The sequence below is a fragment of the Arachis ipaensis genome, chromosome B5 (genome assembly GCF_059453495.1).
Source record: "Arachis ipaensis isolate K30076 ecotype BB chromosome B5, ASM5945349v1, whole genome shotgun sequence".
Lineage (NCBI taxonomy): Eukaryota > Viridiplantae > Streptophyta > Magnoliopsida > Fabales > Fabaceae > Arachis > Arachis ipaensis.
In genome coordinates, this window is record NC_142440.1 from 85,881,687 (window position 1) to 85,893,129 (window position 11,443).

Sequence of the window (11,443 nt, forward strand, 5' to 3'; positions counted from 1 at the left end):
AGGAGATGGCAGCCGAACCCAACAACAATAATGCAAGGAGAATGCTTGGTGACTTTACTGCACCTAATTCCAATTTACATGGAAGAAGCATCTCCATTCCTGCCATTGGAGCAAACAACTTTGAGCTGAAACCTCAGCTAGTTTCTCTGATGTAGCAGAACTGCAAGTTTCATGGACTTCCACCTGAAGATCCTTTTCAGTTCTTAACTGAATTCTTGCAGATATGTGATACTGTTAAGACTAATGGAGTAGATCCTGAAGTCTACAGGCTCATGCTTTTCCCTTTTGCTGTAAGAAACAGAGCTAGAGTGTGGTTGGACTCTCAACCCAGAGATAGCCTGAACTCTTGGGACAAGCTGGTCACGGCTTTCTTAGCCAAGTTCTTTCCTCCTCAAAAGCTGAGCAAGCTTAGAGTGGATGTTCAAACCTTCAGACAGAAAGAAGGTGAATCCCTCTATGAAGCTTGGGAAAGATACAAGCAACTGACCAAAAAGTGTCCTTCTGACATGCTTTCAGAATGGACCATCCTGGATATATTCTATGATGGTCTATCTGAATTGGCTAAGATGTCATTGGATACATCTGCAGGTGGATCCATTCACCTAAAGAAAACGCCTGCAGAAGCTCAAGAACTCATTGATATGGTTGCTAATAACCAGTTCATATACACTTCTGAAAGGAATCCTGTGAATAATGGGACACCTATGAAGAAAGGAGTTCTTGAAATTGATACTCTGAATGCCATATTGGCTCAGAACAAAATATTGACTCAGCAAGTTAATATGATTTCTTAGAGTCTGAATGGAATGCAAGCTGCATCCAACAGTACTCAAGAGGCATCTTCTGAAGAAGAAGCTTATGATCCTAAAAACCCTGCAATAGCAGAGGTAAATTATATGGATGAACCTTATGGAAACCCCTATAACCCATCATGGAGAAATCATCCAAATTTCTCATAGAAGGATCAGAAGCCTTAACAAGGCTCTAATAATGGTGGAAGAAATAGGTTTAACAATAGTAAACCTTTTTCATCATCCACTCAGCAACAGACAGAGAACTCTGAACAAAATACCTCTAATTTAGCAAACTTAGTCTCTGATCTATCTAAGGCCACTGTGAGTTTCATGAATGAAACAAGGTCATCCATTAGAAATTTGGAGGCACAAATGGGCCAGCTGAGTAAAAGGATCACTGAAATCCCTCCTAGTACTCTCCCAAGCAATACAGAAGAAAATCCAAAAGGAGAGTACAAGGCCATTGAATTAATCACCATGGCCGAACCTGTGAAGGAAGGAGAGGACGTGAATCCCAAGGAAGAAGACCTCCTGGGACGTCCAGTGATCAATAAGGAGCTTCCCTTTGAGGAACCAAAGGAATCTGAGACTCATCTAGAGAACATAGAGATTCCATTGAACCTCCTTATGCCCTTCATGAGCTCTGACGAGTATTCATCTTCTGAAGAGAATGAGGATGTTACTGAAGAGCAAGTTACCAAGTACCTTGGTGCAATCATGAAGCTGAATGCCAAATTATTTGGTATTGAGACTTGGGAAGATGAACCTCCCTTGTTCACCAATGAACTAAGTGATCTGGATCAACTGACATTGCCTCAGAAGAAACAGGATCCTGGAAAGTTCGTAATACCTTGTACCATAGGCAACATGATCTTTGAAAAGGCTCTGTGTGACCTTGGTTCAGGGATAAACCTCATGCCCCTCTCTGTAATAGAGAAATTGGGAAACTTTGGGGTGCAAGCCACTAAAATCTCATTAGAGATGGCAGACAATTCAAGAAAATAGGCTTATGGACAAGTAGAGGACGTTTTAGTAAAGGTTGAAGGCCTTTACATCCCTGCTGATTTCATAGTCCTAGATACTGGGAAGGATAAGGATGAATTCATCATCCTTGGAAGACCCTTCCTAGCCACAGCAAGAGCTGTGATTGATGTTGACAGAGGTGAATTAGTTCTTCAATTGAATGGGGACTCCCTTGTGTTTACAACTCGAGGTCATCCTTCTGTAAACATAGAGAGGAAGCATAAAAAGCTTCTCTCACTGCAGAGTCAACCAGAGCCCCCACAGTCAAACTTTAAGTTTGATGTTGGAAGGCCACAACCAAACTCTAAGTTTGGTGTTGAACTCCCATATCCAAACTCTAAGTTTGGTGTTGGGGAGTCTCAACAATGCTCTGAACATCTATGAGGCTCCATGAGAGCCCACTGTCAAGCTATTGACATTAAAGAAGCGCTTGTTGGGAGGCAACCCAATTTTTATTTATCTAATTCTATTTTTCTTGTTCTTTCATGTTTTATTAGGTTCATGATCATGTGGAGTCACAAAATAAATATAAAAATTGAAAACGGAATCAAAAACAGCAGAAGAAAAATCACACCCTGGAGGAAGACCTTACTGGCGTTTAAACGCCAGTAAGATGCATCTGGTTGGCGTTCAACGCCAAAACAGAGCATTTTCTGGCGCTAAACGCCCAAAATGGGCAGCATCTGGGCGTTTGAACCCCAGAATTGCACCCTGGAGAAGAGCTGGAGCTGAACGCCCAGAGTTGTGTGCAAGGGCATTTTGCATGCCTAATTTGGTGCAAGGTTGTAAATCCTTGAACACCTCAGGATCTGTGGACCCCACAGGATCACCTCACGATCTGTGGACCCCACAGGATCCCCACCTACCTACACTCACTTCTTCTCACCCCTCTTTCACACAATCCCATAAACACTCTTCCTCAAAACTCTTCACCAATCACCTCAATCTCTCTTCCCTATCACCACTTCACCACTCACATCCACCCACTCTTCCCCATAAACCTACCTCATAAACACCACCTACCTTCAAAATTCAAAATCAATTTCCCACCCAAACCCACCCTATATGGCCGAAACCTTACCCCCCTCCCTTCCCTATATATAGCCCTCCATTCTTCTTCAAATTCACACAACAAAACCCTCTCTTCCCCTTCTTGACCGAAACACATCTCCCTCTCCCTCTCCTCCATTTCTTCTTCTTCTTCTTCATCTATTCTTTCTTTTCTTGCTCGGGGGCGAGCAAAATTCTAAGTTTGGTGTGGTAAAAGCATAAGCTTTTTGTTTTTCCATTACCATTGATGACACCTAAGACCGGAGAATCCTCCAGAAAAGGGAAAGGGAAGACAAAAGCTTCCACCTCCGAGTCATGGGAGATGGAAATATTCATCTTCAAAACTCATCAAGACCACTTCTATGATGTTGTGGCCAAGAAGAAGGTGATCCCTGAGGTCTCTTTCAAGCTCAAGAAGAATGAGTATCCGGAGATCCGACATGAAATCCAAAGAAGAGGTTGGGAAGTTCTAACAAAACCCATCCAACAAGTCGGCATCCTAATGGTTCAAGAGTTCTATGCCAATGCATGGATCACTAGGAACCATGATCAAAGAAAGAACCCGGACCCAAAGAATTATCTCACCATGGTTCGGGGGAAATACTTAGATTTTAGTCCGGAAAATGTGAGGTTGGCGTTTAACTTGCCTATGATGCAAGGAGATGCACGCCCCTACACTAGAAGGGTCAACTTTAATAAAAGGTTGGACCAAGTCCTCATGGACATATGTGTGGAAGAAGCTCAATGGAAGATTGACTCCAAAGGCAAGCCGGTTCAACTAAGAAGACTGGACCTCAAGCCTGCAGCTAGAGGATGGTTAGAGTTCATACAACGCTCCATCATCCCCACTAGCAACCGATCCGAAGTTACTGTGGATCGGGCCATCATGATTCATAGCATCATGATTGGAGACGAAGTAGAAGTTCATGAAGTCATCTCCCTTGAACTCTACAAAATAGCCGAAAAGTCCTCCCCCATGGCAAGGCTAGCTTTTCCTCATCTTATTTGCCATCTCTGTTACTCAGCTGGAGCTTTCATAGAAGGAGACATTCCCATTGAGGAAGAGAAGCCCATCACTAAGAAAAGGATGGAGCAAGCAAGAGAGCCCATTCATGGAGCTCAAGAGGCGCAGGAAGCTCATCACCATGAGATCCCGGAGATGCCTCAAATGCATTTCCCTCCACAAAACTATTGGGAGCAAATCAACACCTCCCTAGGAGAATTAAGTTCCAACATGGGACAACTAAGGGTGGAACATCAAGAGCACTCCATCATGCTTCAAGAAATTAGAGAAGATCAAAAAGCAACGAGGGAGGAGCAAGGTGTGGATCAAAAAGCACTCCATTCGGCCATGCCTGGACCTTTCAGTTATGTATGTTCAACGGTAGAGTTTCTGCACTCCATAGATTAAGGTGTGGAGCTCTGCTGTTCCTCAAGAATTAATGCAAAGTACTACTGTTTTTCTATTCAATTCAACTTATTCCGCTTCTAAGATATTCATTCGCACTTCAACCTAAATGTGATGAACGTGACAATCATCATCATTCCCTATGAACGCGTGCCTGACAACCACTTCCGTTCTACCTTAGATTGAATGAGTATCTCTTGGATCTCTTAATCAGAATCTTCGTGGTATAAGCTAGATTGATGGCAGCATTCATGAGAGTCCAGAAAGTCTAAACCTTATCTGTGGTATTCCGAGTAGGACTCTGGGATTCAATGACTGTGACGAAGTTCAAACTCGCGAGTGCTGGGCGTAGTGACAGACGCAAAAGGAGGGTGAATCCTATTCCAGCATGATCGAGAACCTCAGATGATTAGCCGTGATGTGACAGAGCATTTGGACCATTTTCACAAGAGGATGGGATGCAGCCATTGGCAAGGGTGATGCCTCCAGACGATTAGCCATGCAGTGACAGCGCATCGGACCATTTTCCAGAGAGGATCAAAAGTAGCCATTGACAATGGTGATGTCCTTACATAAAGCCAACCATGGAAAGGAGTAAGATTGATTGGATGAAGAGAGCAGGAAAGCAGACGTTCAGAGGAACGAATGCATCTCTGTACGCTTATCTGAAATTCTAACCAATGAATTACATAAGTATTTCTATCCTTATTTTATGTTTACTTCTTAGTAATTTTCGAAAACTCCATAACCTTTTGATATCCGCCTGACTGAGATTTACAAGGTGACCATAGCTTCCTTCATACCAACAATCTCCGTGGGATCGACCCTTACTCGCGTAAGGTTTATTACTTGGACGACCCAGTGCACTTGCTGGTTAGTTGTGCAAAGTTGTGATAAAAAGTTGAGATTACAATTGAGCGTACCATGTTGATGTTGCCGTTGATGATCACAATTTTGTGCACCATATTTACATGCTTGCATATGATTGAGGCCATTGTTTGATTTTAGCTCACTTATCCCAAATAAGCCTACCCTTTAAATCACCCTTGTCAGCCACTTTGAGCCTTTTAATCCCCATTTGTTCTGTATTTTACCACATCACTAGCCTTAAGCAGAAAAACAATTAAATATCCCAATTGAATCTTTGGTTAGCTTAAGATAGGGATTGTGCAAAATTAAGTGTGGGGAAACTGTGGGAACTTGGGTTAATAAGGGAATGTATCATGTTTCTAATTTTGAATATTGGAAAATTTGGGTACCTACTCATGTAAAAAAGAAAATTAAAATAATTCCATATGCATTGATATGTTATTCTAGTTTTTATGTCTCTCTAAAAAAAAAGAGAAAAAGAAAAAGAGAAAAAAATATATAATATAAATAAATAAATAAGGGGACAAATTTACCACAATGTTAAGTTAATAAAAGATCAATGCATATGTGATAAAATTAAAGAAAAATTGATACATGAGTATATAATGCAAAAGTGAAGACTATGGGTAGCTAGGCATGATTCTAGAGTTATATAGAGTATATGTATGTTAGGTGAAAGCTTAGGTTAATTAAAGATTCAATTTATAAAGCTCACTCAGCCATATACATATACCCTTACCTTTACCTTAGCCTCATTACAACCTTGAAAAGACCTCATGATGTTTGCATTGGTATATTAAATATTGTTGATTGGTTAGGTGAAGAACAAATTTTAGAGAGAATGACTAGAGAAGAGTAGAGTGATTGACCCTAGACACTTGAGAGTTAGAGTGATATACACTATCAGTAAGGGTTCAGTGCTCAATTCTATGTTCCCTACTTTCATGAGCTATCTTCTTACAAGTTTACTTGTCTTTTATTGTATAATTTGAATTAGTGAAATCTGATTTATGCTTGTTTTAGAGAACTTATTTATTTTTAAATCAAGTAGATAAAAACATTTTGCATGTAGTTACATTCATATAGATAGGTTGCATTTCATATATTTTACCATTCCTCTTCATCTTTATAGCTTCTCTTGAGCTTAGCATGAGGACATGCTAGTGTTTAAGTGTGGGGAGTTTGATAAACCACTATTTTACAGTTTATCTTGTGCTTAATTGAGTGATTTTTATCAACTCTTTACCCACTTATTCATACTATTTGCATGGTTTTACAATTCCTTCCCAGAATTTGTGCTATGATTGAAAACATGCTTCTTTGGCCTTAAATTTGCTAATATTAATCCTCTTTTATCACCATTAGATAACTTGATATGTGTGTTAAGTGATTTTAGAGATTATAGGGCAGGAATGGCTCAGAGGATAGAAAGGAAGCATGCAAAAGTGGAAGGAATACAAGAAGTTGGAGAAACTGCTAAGTTGTCCAGCCTGACCTCTTCGCACTCAAACGGCTATAACTTTAGCTACAGAGGTCCAAACGATGCGGTTCTAGTTGCGTTGGAAAGCTAACATCTAGGGCTTCGATTTGATATATAATTTGCTATAGCTGCCTCGAAGTTAGGTGATGCGAACGTGTGAATGACGCACTCGCATCGCATCTGCGAAATTCAATCCGCGCGGACGCGTGGACGACGCCTCTGCGTCACTTGCCCACGACCTGAACGTAATAGAAATTGCAGGGAGCAATTTCTGGGCTGCTTTTGACCCAGTTTTCAACCCAGAACACATAGATTAGAGGCTATAAAGTGGGGGAATGCATCCATTCATAATCAAGCTCTCATAATTCACAATTTTAGGATTAGATGTAGTTTTTAGAGAGAGAGGTTCTCTCCTCTCTCTTTTAGGATTTAGAATTAGGATTTCTTTTGCTTTCAGGATTATCTCTTTTTATCAGGTTCAATATTCCTTTTTATTTATCTTCTCGATTTAGTTTATGAATTCTTCTATGTTACAGATTGTTCTTTTGAATTAATGTTATTTGAGGTATTTCAGTTTATTATTGCTCTCTTTTATTTATATTACCGTTGTTTCCAATATGAAGACATTTTAATTCCAAGTAGATTTACTTTTCCCCCTTTTGGTCTTGGTTAAGAAATTAGTAACTCAGGAGTTATCATACTCAACGTGATTGATAACCGTTATCTTTGCTAATTGAATTGAACTTCGATAATCCCAATCTTTCCTTAGGGATTAACTAGGATTTGAGGATCAAACTAATTAGTCACTTGACATTCCCTTGCTCTAGCAAGGGTTAACTAAGTGGAATTAAGATTCAATTTTCATCATCATTGATAAGGATAACTAGGATAGGACTTCCAATTTCTCATACCTTGCCAAAAGTGTGTTTTATAGTCATTTGTTTATTTTACAGTCTTTTATTTATTTTAATTGCAATTTAAATTACTTGTTCCTCATCTTCACAACCCCGATTTACAATCTTCACAACCAATAATAAGAACATACTTCCCTGCAGTTCCTTGAGAAGACGACCCGAGGTTTGAATACTTCGGTTATCAATTTTTAAGGGGTTTGTTACTTGTGACAACCAAAACGTTTGTAAGAAAGGTTGATTGCTTGGTTTAGTAACTATACTTGCAACGAGAGTTTACTATAACTTCTAAACCATCAATCCTCCAACATCTTTCAAAATGGCGCCATTGCCGGGGAATTGCAAACGTGTGCCTTGTTATTGGTTATTGTAAATATTCACTTTTTACTTGTTTATTTGTTTTTATTTTTGTTTTTTTAGTTTTTCTTTTTCATAAATTAAGAGGTTATTGGTTTTTATTTAGTTATTAAAAATTTTTCAAAAAAAATTTTTTCTTGGTGTTCATCTTGATCTTCAAGTTGTTCTTAGTTGTTTTCTTCGTTTTGATCTAAAAATTTTAAGTTTGGTGTCATTTTATTATTTTTCTCTTTCCTCATTAAATTCAAAAATTCAAAATTTAAAACTCAAAATTTCATATTTCAATTTTTAATTTCCAAAATTCAAATTAAAACTTTTTTAAATTCAAATTTCAAAATTTCAAATTTCAATTTTCAAAATTCAAATTTAAAAAAATGTAAAATTCAAATTTCAAAAATTTAAAATTCAAAAATTTCTAAATTTCAAATTTCAAAATTTAAAATTCAAATTTCAAAATTTAATTTTCAAATTCAAAATTTCAATAACCTTTTAACTTAAATTTGTTTTCGTTTTTAATTTTTATTAGCTACCATGAATTCTCACCCCTCTCGCTTTGAGTTTGGTTCTAAATCTATTGAAAGGAGTGGAAGCTATAACAGAAATATGCATCAAGGTCTAAGCAATCAAAGATGGATGGAGCCAAGAGGATCTGATCAACCCTTTAGGCAACAACACCCTCCAAGATATCATGGGCAAGGACTACTCTACAATGCATACCAAGCTGATAGATATGGTGGACCCCCTTGTAATTACCAACAAGCCCCACCCTGTGCTTATGAACCACCTCCCCAACATACCTTTGAACCACCAAACTTACAAGACCCTTTACACCATTTACCTCCATATGACCCTAACCCACATCCACCATACCAACCACCCTATGAACCGAATGAGCCATACATAAATCCACCCCAACCTCCATTGGATAACAATACACTCATCTCTAACATCATTGGTCTCACCTCTACACTCCAAAATCTTATATTCCGCATGAACCAACCCTCTACCTCGAAAATTCAACCCTCAAGCTCTAGTGCACTTCCTTTTCAACCATATAATGATCTTTTCATCCCATCACCACCCTCCATGGAAGATTACCCACATCCATCAATCCAAGAGCAAGATGATCCCAATTATGCTATTGATATGGAACAGGAAAGAAGGAATCATCTTCGTGAATCTATACTTCATAAAGAGCTAGAGGAGGCCCTACGGGTAAAGGTAGGAGAGACCCTTAAAGATGAAAGAGTAGTTGAAAGGAGTTGTCATGGAAAGAAAATCTTCGAGGATGAGTACGATTTTATACTTAAACAACTGGACAAAGCAGCAATTATTAAAAAGGAAAAAGTGGTTGTAGACTTAGGAGATGCAGAACCTCCATGGGAAGGTCAAGTCATAGAACCTCCTTCCAAGGAGTTTGATGTTGATGTTGAGGAGGGTGTACAACCTCCAAGGCATATCATGGTTGAAGACTTGGAAGAGGTTGATCAAGAGATGGAGACTAAAGAAGCAAAAGCACAGCCTCCCATGCCCTTAGTGAGCAATAAAGAAAAGATTGAATTGGAAGAAAGCTACCAAGAGGAAGAGGTTGATATTGAAAAAACTTGCAAAGAGGTGGAAGTTGTCAGAGAAGAGCACAAGGGAGTGGAGCTTGCAAATTCGTTAACAATACCCCCCTAAGTTGCCATCATCCTTCACAACATTCAAGTGGGTAAAATTCATATCCCTTAGCTTTCTAATTCCTCTTGAATATGGGCTACTGGAGACGGATGGTCAACTTAGAGCTCTTTGTGGCATTAAGAGTAAGAGGAAGATGGTTAGTGGTTGCAGTTGTCAAGCAAGGTTCAACATGGTTGTGTGCTCAAAGTTTAAGCGCAAAGGTTGGTGTAGAGCTCAATTGAATGGGTCTGGGAAGTTGTTTGGACGCTTCAGTGGGAATTCTAAGACTGAACCACCCGGATGGAATCATGATAATTAGCTAGAAGACGGGTGTAAAAGCAAGATTTGGGACCTCAGAATTCATTCTGGCAATCAACACTCTTGGGGCCTTGTCATTTGCTTTAACCTGCTTGAAGGCTTTCTGCGCCTAGTTTGGGATCCCGGAGGCTACTGGAAGTACAAACACTGGTGGAGATTTTTGGATGAATTCAAGCATAAGCCACTATAACAGGAAGCTCATCAAATGTCCAACTTAAGGACTTTAACTAAAAGTGCTAGGTGGGAGACAACCCACCATGGTATGATCGTTCCTTTTTCAATTTTATTTCGTTTTGTTTGTTTTTATTTTATTTTATTTTATTTTCATTGAACCTGGAATTATTTATTGCATCTACATTAGCATTGTATTCTGCATACTGCATATATATATAAACACGCACACGACACGGCAGCGTCGCTGACGTGTCTGAATCACCAGTACGTTTTGGAAGAAAAGAATTGAATAGAGAGTCACGCGAGAGCGTGGTTGGAGGCGTGCCTTTGTCACAAATTGATCCACGTGACCGCGTCGCTGACGCGTCCGCGTCATGTGGGAAGTTTGGCCTCCCGCGTGACCGCGTCACCCACGCGGCCGCGTGACATGAAAATCGACGTGAAAAGGGTGCATAGCCGAAAGTTATGCTGGAGTGGTGCTTCCTTCTGTGGTTGAACTTCTTCTTTTTCAGCTATGTCCTATATATCCTCTTCCTCTTCAGCATCTTCTATTTCCACTGCCTCTTCAGCTGAGGCGTGTTCTGGTAGGCTTGGCTCCTCCTGATTCCTCTCCTGCAGTGTCGTTCCGGACCTCAGGGTGATGGCATTAATGCCACCCTTGGGATTGGGTAATGGTTGACAAGGGATTCCACTAGAGCTCAAAGGCTGGTTATTGGAGTTATCCATTGATCTAATCTGTGACACAAGAGCTTGTAGAGTAGCGTTCAGACCATTTAGAGTGGCATCAATGTTATTTTCCATGGTCTGTTGTCTCCGATCAATGGATTGTAGTAAATCATCATTAGAAGATGAGGAAGGATAAGTAATTTGAGAGGTCTGCTTTTGGGTATTCTGTGGTCCTTGGGACTGTCTCAAGTGAGGCGCTCTGTAAGGCTGGTTCTGGTTCTGCTGCCTGTTGTTGTTATTATTCCACGTCTGATTTCCCTAATTGTCTCTGCCTCTTCTGTTGTTGTTGTCCCTCCAATTTTGGATAGAATTGTCCTGCCATCCATGGTTGTAATTGCCACCTTGATTGTACCCTTGGTTGGGGCGGTCATAGAAGTTATGAGTGGCTGCTACGGTGTTGTCTTCCTGCTGGAGCTGCAGACATTCATCAGTATAGTGGCTATAATCAGCACAGATTCTGCAAACTCCCTGTGGGACTAACTGTTGGCCTTGCTGTGGTGGAGAGGGTTGAGCTTGCTGAACTTGTTGTTGATTCAATTGCATCTGCTTCAGCAAGTTGGTCATTTCACAGATACTCTGAGTCAGAGCAGCAGTCTCTCTGCTAGAGGATACTTCTACAACGGCTTTTGAATGGCCTTATTTCTGCCTGTGATTCCGAGTAGATTCAGCTAAG

At 40.0% G+C, this 11,443-nt stretch overlaps 1 non-coding gene across 1 annotated transcript; it reads right to left on the reverse strand.

Moving 5' to 3' along the window:
* Positions 1-404: 404 nt before the first annotated feature.
* LOC148564840 (small nucleolar RNA R71) lies at positions 405-512 on the reverse strand. The gene has a single exon (XR_015884800.1). It is a non-coding gene; the product is annotated as a small nucleolar RNA R71 (small nucleolar RNA).
* Between the last annotated feature and the right edge of the window lie 10,931 nt (positions 513-11,443).